This window comes from Pogonomyrmex barbatus, unplaced genomic scaffold (genome assembly GCF_055798465.1).
Source record: "Pogonomyrmex barbatus isolate J1 unplaced genomic scaffold, ASM5579846v1 scaffold19, whole genome shotgun sequence".
Taxonomy (NCBI): domain Eukaryota; kingdom Metazoa; phylum Arthropoda; class Insecta; order Hymenoptera; family Formicidae; genus Pogonomyrmex; species Pogonomyrmex barbatus.
The window spans coordinates 4,346,188-4,355,588 of NW_028297115.1; positions in this window are offsets into that span (position 1 = coordinate 4,346,188).

The following is a 9,401-nucleotide window of genomic DNA, read 5'->3' on the forward strand; positions in this document are numbered from 1 at the left end:
GCCCCATTATCGATATAGTACTTGGGCGTCCGCGTCTTGCTATAAATCTGCGTAGACATTCTAGAAAATCCTGTGTAGATAATCCTAGTGCTAATTCGAAATGTACTGCTCTATACATAGCACATGTAAAAACACAAATCCATCCTTTTCTTCCACCCCGCAAAATTAAAGATTCTGCAAAATCTATGCTCACAATCTCGAAAATTGTTGCATCGCGCACGCGACCGAGAGGTAGAGGAGGAACTTCACATTGTATTCGTTTTGCTTTCTGTCTTTTGCAAATAATACAGTTTGATATGATCGATTTGATTATTTTATGATTATTTTACGAAGAGAAATAATCCAAAACTTCTCACGTAAATGACTTATGATGATCTGTGTTCTTGCGTGTCCTCTATTCTCTCTGGCTCTCTCGAACCATCATATAAATTATGTCATGATTATTATCTAAAAGAATGGAGCATAAGAAATTGAAGTCATCCGTTCGGTTGAAAATTTTTATTTTTAAAAACGTACAAACCGTCTTGGTTTTTCATTACTTTAAAAGACGATAGCTTCTCTCTCCATCCAGTAAACATAATCTTGCAAGTGTTTGAGTAATTTTGTTTCCGCCACTTTTATTTCTGCAGAAGTTAGATAAAAGTTCTTTCGCTGACCTTTGGATAGATTTGATACTCTTTGCGTATTAAGACGACTTTCTCTCGATCTTCTTTTACAATTTCCGCGAAATCTGTGCATCCACGCTAAAAATCGAATGAGTTTGCTATACAACGTAAAAAGATTGCTAGCTTTGAATTGAGGATCTTCTGTTTTAATTCTATGTACGAGTGTCGATTCTTTGACTTCCTCTTTTATTTCTCGATAAAATTCCCGTTTGGCCTTCTGATTCTATTTCATAAAGCCATTTCGGACCTAATCACCATTTGGATTTAATCAATTGTGAAGGACTGCAACCCCGCGAGGGAAGATCCGCTGGATTTAGGTCTCCGGATACATATCGCTATTCTTCCGGCTCGCTAAGTGACCGTATCTCCTTTATTGTATTTTTTACGAACGTTCCCCATTGTCTATCATGTCAGACTAACGCTGTAGTTGAATCAGATCAATACGTTGTTTTCGTGACTTTGAGTGTCAAGGACTCAAATATATTAGCAGTGAGTCTAGCAGCTGTAGTAGCTGCCATCAGTTCAAGACGTGGAATCGTGATGTAACATTAGGTTATCCTTACTGAATTTTTGCGGAATTTCAATCCGATTATATGCATATGCAAGTCATCTAACCACTTTACGAATCTATCTTTCTATATGTCGATAATCTCCCAGTCTGTCTTCTCCGCCCATAAATCTCTGAACATTAATTTAAGCAGTAAAGATACCGGTTTTATAAATCCAAATGATCAAAAATTTTGTGCGTCGCTGACAAGATGATTCTTTTAGTTATGACTGCGGAAATGTTCATATTTAATACTGTTGGATTGATAGCTATTGTGTCTTTCCTTTTATTTTATAAAACATTCAGCACCAGAGTCATTTCATTTTCTAACAAATCGCCGATGCTTTTCCATCCACGAAGCGTAAAACCATAAACCATGTCGATGTTTCTTGCACAAACTTTTCCAGCTTATTTTTTGAGTCTATACTCGTCACACAGTTGTCTACGTAAAAAGATCGTCTTAATTTTTCTATCGATTTCTCAGCTTTTCTCCTGTTTTCTAAACAAGTTAATGTGCCTCTATAACGGCCGTTAGTAAGAACAGATAAAGCAAACACTGCAGGTCAAACCAAACACCACACAACAATCCTCTTTACTTACAACTATTTGTAAAAATGCCTTTTCTATATCTAATACTATTCCAATCTCACCTTCTCGAAATCTATTCAAAGATGCTGTTATTAATTCAATCAAATTAAGTCCCTTTTCGAGACATTGGTTTAGGAATGGGTATCCCTGTTTACGCGTTGAAGCATCGAAGACCGACCTTATTTTTGTCGTACCGTATGTGTTTACTATTGGACGATGAGGTAAATAATGACTTATTTTCGTTATCGGGTACCCGTTCAATGATATCTTCTTCTAACCATTCCCTGAAAATGTCATCATAGATCCTAAGAAGATTTTGCGTTGCAAATTTATCCATACATTTTCTTAATCGACAGCGTGCAGTATCATAATTGCTAACAACAGGCAAACAATCTTCTCTCCATGGTAGCCTGATTTCATATCGACTTCGTATCGACTTTGTATCCGTAGTTTGGCTGTCTTCATTATAAATTTGCGAGTTTGTTCATCCCTTATTGTTTTATTCACTTCCTCAATCGAGTTCGTGATTCCAATAATATCCAAACATCACAGATCCGATGGACTGACCTCTTGTACAAACATTGACATAATCATTAGATAGAATCAGATCTTTCAGTTTTCGGCAATGTGTCCATTACTGTCCATCCTAAAAATGTTTCGAAAGCAGTTAAACCGATCTTTAAATCATATTTCCTACTTGTCATCAATTTGCCTACGTCCGCACCACATAAGAACGTCTATAGTGCTACTCTTACTCAATCAGTTGTCAATATCAGTTAAGTAAATATTATTAGCTCATAAAACTCGTCTATCCACCTATCATTTTTAATACTCGATATTGTGCTGCAAATAATATTCTGATTTATCACTGAAAAATTACATGCGTAAGAATTGTCCAAGCTTTTTATGCGTATTAGAAATATGTCGTGCTTCTCACACTCGGATTTAACTCCTCCAAACAAAGAGTGCGAAACTTCTTGTTTACCTTGAGAAACATAACTTAATTCCCTCGCAATATCGTGCGAAACGTATGTATTGTTGTGAAGCAATAACAGCTCTTATAATTTTCTCTCATGACTGCGAATACAATTTCATTCGAAGAGTTGTTAGTTTGTAAATATACAAATGTGTTTGGCAGAACGCGGCTAAATTGCTCGTCAAATGTTTTTCCATTATTTTTCAGTTTATTCGCGGAAGCACTATCATTTCAGAAAATACTCGGGCATTAATAAAACATGTCGTTTTGAGCACCAAATTCGCATTTCAACTTAATCTTACATTTTTATAAAACATGTCCGCGTTTTAAGCAATTAAAACAACAATTTTCTCTTTTGATAATGTCTTTCGTTCCGTCAAAGTCAACTTACGCACGTTTTCACAATTGTGATTTTCATGATTCGACTTACAAAAAATACATTCTAATTTCCTTGGTTCTTTTGAAACAAAAAGGACGCTGGCACTAGGCATCTCTTTTGACGGTTCTACCTTGTTCTTCGGTTTCTTAACTTTCTCGTGTTCCGTCGATAACTCGAAACCTGTTAACGCCATGTCGATGCGCTCCTCGTTTTCCACTTCTATTTGCAAAAATCTGAAGAGCTTGGTAAGTCGATCAATAATTTCATTGACTGTTGGCTTCTGTTATTTCCCGCTGTCCGCTTCGCTGCTACGCAGGTAGAACTTCTTCCGGGAGAGACGACTCCACCAAGGGGTATAACATAACTACGCATTTGTCTGAAGTCACTCCTAACGTTTCCAGTGCGCGTATATAACATTCCACTTTATCATATATATATATATATATACTTGTTAAAAGGATCCTAAAGTGACGGGAATTATCGACACATTACAGTGCACCAAAGAACTTTTTATTGGCTTGACAGATTGCAAAGTCCTTTCAGGCAATTAAAATACGCACAAAAAGAATATGCGGGACAATCGATTTAACAAGTAAATAAGAAAAAAATTTTTAAATTCACGTAATTTTAGCTCGTACAGCTGTTACATCAGATCTTCGTTTCCTTAATACAATAATTCTACAGCTCATACATACAAAATGAATACGTTTCCGCACTTCGGACTAGATGAATAAACAATACTATATTTTTTGGATTTATGATTGAAAGCTTAGAAAAAAAGTTTGAGACTTGAACAGATTGTGTATGATTTTACGCATATATATATATGCTTGGCGCAGATATAAAATGATAAGTAGAACAGTAATACAGTTGTAATTGACAGATCTTGCAAAGATGACGTTGCAGAGGAAAGATAAAGACAAACGATCTATGGGATCGATAAAACGTTCAATAAGCTTGCTTGCTAGAATAAAATGAATTTAATTTCTTATCGAAATCGATCATCTTCTTTTTTGTGCTATGTTTCAATTGCACAAAAGGATTTTGTAATCTGTAAAGTCAACTCAAAGATGCTGGCTATGATGTGTTGATAATCCTGTCAGTATTTTCAATAAAAACAGTTAATATATATATATATATACATATATATATATATATATATATATATATATATATATATATATATATATAAGTTTTACAGTCTCGGACAAAATGATATAGTTCCACAGTTTGAATTACTTTTAAAGAACAATACTGAGCTTGTAAAATTATAATCCGAAGCCTAATAAAAAAGATCGATGCATCAACAGTATGCGTATAGTAATCATTTCTCACTTCGACGGAATGAGAATGAAGGACTCTGATTGATCCATTCTTTCATGCCTTACATGTTATGCAAGGGAGAAACACGATATCTTATTTCGACGAATATAAAAGTTTTGCAGCTTTGTATGTACAAAATGATACAGTTCCGTACTTCGAATTAGTTTAAAGAACAATACTGAGCTTGTAAACTTATAATCAAAAGCCTAATAAAAAAGATCTAAGCATCAACAGTATGCGTATAATTATTTCTCATTTCGACGACATCGTCCGTCTTTCTTTTCGTATACTCATCCTTGTCTTTCATCAGAATCAGATTACAACGTCGTGATTTTATGGTAGATGGCATAAAAGGAGGTGGAAATGTAACCAAGTTGATTTTTTATTCATATCGGTACTACTTGAACACCTACTAGAAAGCGGGAGCGCCTTTTTACTCATCTGCAAACACCAACACCCTAACCTACAGCATAATAATAAACAAATCCCAATAGGTATTAACAAGTTGGGAGGATAATAATCCTACACATCTAATTGCCAAGTCGAATAATTTCTCATGCGAACGTCACCTTACCTAGTATAACAAATCATAACCAGACGAGACGCAACGGCTGAGGCAGGTAAAGTGCGTTAAAACGTCTAGTGGCCATAGCTTGGCCATGTGTATTAAAACCCCCGAAAAGGGGAATAGAAAACCATCTTGGGATGTAAAACATGGAGATTTACGTCCAAACAAGCGAAACGCCGGTGATACTCATGTAGTATAACACGTTATTTCAAAAAGAGAAAGACAAAAATTTGTTGTCCATTTTGTTATACAAAACCATTTTCTTTCTCTTGAATGCTATATAATAAATGCGATAGAGTTAAGTCAAAATTTTCGTTAATTCTTTCTTCTTATAATTCCTTTGGATCTATTTGTAATCATAATAATAACAATGAAAATAATAATAATAATAATAATAGTAATAACAATACTAAATATTCTTCTATCGAATCCAAGCACCTCCGCATACATTAAAATTTTACGCATTCTTCACTCTCTCCAACAAGGAGGAATAAGTCCTTTCAAAAATAAATAAGCATTAACAAATCTTAGGCATAAAACACTTAAAATAATTTTCTTGTCTAAAAAAAAAGAGAGAGTGAACGATGCGCACAATTTAATCTTAAGTATTGCGAATAATGCAACGGCATGTAAGCGAAGACAAGGCAAAACGAGGGAATAAGGAAGGGATTTTGATGGTCGCCTATTCCTTTCTTCTTCCTCACATAAAAAAAAGAAGAGATGGCACCGAAAAAAAAAAAGGAGAACCGAAAGAGAAGAATCATTATCTTATTGCTGCAAATGTTGTGCATCCCCAACATTTGTCTAAGGAGGGGAGTGTTACGTCCGAGGGACTTCACGAATTCTTCTCTTTCGGAAAAAGATAACGGTTGCTAATCAGAAAATGAAGCAAGTAGGTATACTAGGCCGGTTCTAACTCAGGTCCTCCGAGGGGGGTGCGGGTGTGCGGGGGGAACGGAAGGCGCGGGGAAGAGGGGAGGGGGAAGTCCGAGGCGGCGATCCTTTGAACTGAGCCGCGGGGGGGGGGGGATAGATAAGATAGTAGGTGAAGGGGATATAAACAAATAGATAAACAAATAGATAAACAAGAAGATAAATATATAGATAAATAAATTGTGACTCGAAGGACATGACGTCACGAGGGGGGGGGGGGGGCCGCCGCCGCCGCCGCCGCCGAGTAAAAAATAAATATCTCTCTCTCTCGTATTATCTCTTCCGTTGCGGCTCCCTCTCTCTTATGGCGAATGTTATTTTTTCTAATTATTTTATGGTGGGGGAGAAAGAAATGAAAGAAATATATGTTTTTTGCATATTATATATGTTTATATTTTTAAACAAATTGAATACATTTTTAAGTGTGAAATTTTTTTATTCACATGTTTTTTTCTTATACACTAAAAACTAAAGCTAACAGCTCGCAATCGACGAGTTGGCGTCTATCGAATGTATCACAATCGCGTATCGCGTTCGGCACTTCCTCGGGATCTGTTACAACAGACGCGATGTTGGAGAATCGCGTATACTTGGTATCGATCGTATCGACGAATCTGACGAGTCGATCGAACGTCACATCGATACATTCGTCCAGAGCAAACATTCGACGTAACGTCGATTCGATCATCGTTACGCGTACGTTCAAAGATTCAAGACGTACGAGTATAACGTCGTTCATCAGACAAATTCTGACGGTTAACGGTCCGACGCTTATAAAATTGTCTTTGTAATCATTTCGCAGCAATTTATAGATATTCCATCGCTGCTCGTAGAGTCTCTTCCACGTTTCGAGAGACAGTATCAATTCCTGTCCCCGATGATCTCCCAGAGCGATCTCCACGTCCAGCTCGGTGGACCAACGTTGATTCCAGTTTCCAGAAATTTGTAACCCCTGGCCGTCAGAGTGTAACGTCTGCTCAGTAAGCGCACCGCGCGACGCTCCACCGAAATACTGTGGAAATTAAATATATAATATTGCACAATATTGGAAAAAAGAGAAAAAAATAAAAAAAATGCAGGTGAAACTTACGCGTTACATTCTTTCTTTTGTTTTTCGCCATTGTACGGTGCGCTGCTTCCTTTGGCGGAATACATTGCGTCTTGTTCGAACGATGGAGGAGCGGAGTACCGTTTTTGTCAGATCGTTCGATGGAGGAGGACTGATCGCGTAAATTTTTTTGACATGGCAAACCGTTAATCCCCCCCCCCCCTTTTTTTCTAAGAATTTCATTGTTGCAATCAAACATGTAGCGACATGTTCGCAAAGGAGCGCGATGGCGTTCAAATTTTGTTTTCTAGGAAGAGCCCGTGAAAAGATAGCTCTTCGTAGAAATCGACGTACGTGTCGCGGCGTGTCAAGAGAGAAGCGCCGATACTCCGGTTACTATAAACAAATCGGGGAGACTTATGATGGTTTTTTTTCGCCGAAGTCGGCATACGTGTCGCGGCGTGTCAAGAGAAGCGCCGATAGTCCGGCTGCTATAAACAAATTAGAGAGAGACCTATGATGATGCTCCGACAAGGGACAAAGAAATTGTCGATGATATATAATGGGTCATGCGGTGTGCAGGATCACAGTAGTAGATGGAAGTCTAATGTGAAAAAAAAAAATAGTTGACGGTGAAAATGGATAATGTGTTAAATATAGAAAATGTGTTTAATATGGATGAGGAAGACTTTGTGGATATAGTGGACGAAGTGTTTGAAAATGAAGAAGAAATAGAGATTGACAATATTGACAATATTGACATTGATATTGAAGACGAAGAGCACGCATTGTCTGACGATAGCAATTACGTAAGTGATCAAAGTGATGACCTTACGGATTATGCAGAAAAAATTGTTACCCGTTCGGAACTCCTTGCGTTGAATAATAATAAAAAGTATTGTTCAATACAATTTTATTATTCAACGGGTGGTGCACTAACTCTGTGTGCCGAATGCATGGTTCGTCTGGCGGACACTGACATTGGAGTATTGTATGCCGTTAGGAAGCACGAGATAGATACTCTCAATGCGCTAAACAGCCGATTTTGCTCCAATTGCCAACAGTCCGTCTGTGTGATAATGCCATGCAACATGTGCCCAATTTGCACAAATTGAAAAAAGACAACATTGTGAACGAGGCATATGCAAGTGGAAGAGTGTGATGTGATATAAAAACAATATGGAAAGGTCATTGGAAGAATTAACAAGTTCTTCGTTATGGGATTCAATCTCTCATCTATCAGTGAACGTGGCGGTGTATTTTATAAAGAGACACTATACCTCAACTCCCCATTTCCCGATTTCTCGTCCAAGAGTTAAGGGACGCTACAATTCGACTCTCTGCTTCTCCGCTCCTTCTGAGAGAGCGGAAATAATTCTGGAAGCGTGCACATATTATCATTATAGAGGACACGCATACAATATATTACTACCTCTCTCGCGGCAAAAAGTAGCAGAGATAATTCCAAGAAGCGAGGATAATCATATATGGTTGTTCTATTCCCATCAATCTCCGGACATGGCGGAAATACAACGCTTTGTATACTGGCTTCGAGTTAAAGCAGCTATAGAAAAAAGAAAAAAAGAAAGTAAAAAAATGTAAAATTGTTTTTTGATGAGACAGTACAACAATTTAAAAGAATCACGATTTTGCAATATGGAACACCTAGAGCGAGTGGAACGCGAGCTGCTGGAGCAGTGCAGCCAAGTCGCTACCTTGGTGGAGTGTTTCGCGTGGTTGCAACGATGTGAGGAGTGCATCGAACAACTCGAAGAACTTAGCCGTGTTAAGCGTCCTCGACTCACTGTTGCAAATAGACAATCTGCGGTGGCGAGGATCGCGCGACTCGCGGGTGCAAAGGTACAACTAGAAAGACGTTTCGTGCACGTTGGTGGTGAGTACGCGAGCACCAGTAGAGACAATGGATCTCTCGTTTGGCGAGAAATCGATACGGCATTTGAAAGCCGTATATTGACTGGTGCGGTGATCAATGTGGACTATATCGAGCCGCGACAATTTTTAGAAGACGCTGGTGGTGTAGTGCTCGAGCGAGTGCGAGACATTATAGAAAGACACGATAGTGTGAAAGTGAACACTGCATTTAACGGCGAGTTTGTGACGGGCGATAAACGCGCGAACAAAAGTATAAACACTAAAAATAGTGAACTCTTTCGAGTGTCAAATTTGGACGAGTGGTACGAGCAGCACGTCATCGAACCCACGTTGGCGTCGCTCGAAGAATTCCAAGAACGCGACAGTGGATGGGCGTTGTCGCGAATTCTAAATTTGACTATAAACGTGAACAAATATAATCCAATGCACGCGGGATGTTACATCGAATTACCGCGGGAAATTATGTTAAAGCGAGCGGTGA